Below are 1,071 nucleotides of genomic sequence, written 5' to 3'. Positions count from 1 at the left end.
AGTGACATGATATTCGAGATATTAGCATGGCTTCCAATTTCCCAACACAACTTGAAGGATTCTTTTTACAGCTCGCACGTACTCGTCATTATTTCTGACTTTAATGAAATTATTATTTGCTCAAATCATTGCAATGGCCTTGTTTGTTTCTATAACCATAAAGATACTCAAAGTTACTTGTATAATGTCACCACAGGGGAGATAAAAGCTTTACCATCTTCTCTGAGGCTTCCGAAAGGACGATGGGGTCCTACGTTGTTTCTGGGATTTGATCCGGCAACGGAAAGATACAAATTGCTTCATTTTTTTTTCTACAAGAATGAGAAAAAACCAAGGATCAAGATTCTAACTCTAGGAACCACCTCCTGGAGAAGAATCCAACAAGATGAGTATTATATATTCATGTTATTCTCATGAATGTATCTTTCTTAATGGGGTAGTTTATTGGATTGAGTTTCACAGGCCTGTTGCCTACTTCAACTTCACAGAAGAGAAGTTTGGAACTCTTTCGTACCCACAAAGGAGTAGTTGGAATGGACTGAATAAAATGCAAACTGCACTTTTGGGAAAGTTGGATATCTGCTGTAGCTTCCGACATGAAGATTGCAATTTGGTATTTATTGATGTTTAGTTTTTTTTTTTTAAATTATATTTATTCATTGAGGTTTAGTTGTATGAGAATTTGTTTTAGTTTCTAGTTTTCCATACATTATGCACCTATTGATGAATATCAATCCCCTTCCTGAAAGAAGACACAAATGAAGTAGCAAAGTGCAAAACAATCCTTCTCTATTGAATGCAATGAAATTCACGTGTAAATTCTTTTCATTCTTTACTTAAGAAATTAAAATCCTTCTCTAAACCAAAATGAGCGTTTCAATTATAGTACAACACAAGCAATGTTATTTTGGTCACCGTTTGTGCTCTTCTAGCTAGAGTAGTGAACATCCAAACCTTTACCTAAGACTCAGGATCGTTTCAAATGAAAACTAATGAATGTAATAGAGGACTATAGTTTTTACTATATTCTATCAACTTGATACAGAAGTAGGTAGCTTTTGATCTCCTCAA

The sequence above is a fragment of the Nicotiana attenuata genome, unplaced genomic scaffold, assembly GCF_001879085.1.
Source record: "Nicotiana attenuata strain UT unplaced genomic scaffold, NIATTr2, whole genome shotgun sequence".
Classification (NCBI taxonomy): Eukaryota; Viridiplantae; Streptophyta; class Magnoliopsida; order Solanales; family Solanaceae; genus Nicotiana; species Nicotiana attenuata.
Note: the sequence above shows the minus strand (reverse complement) of the source record.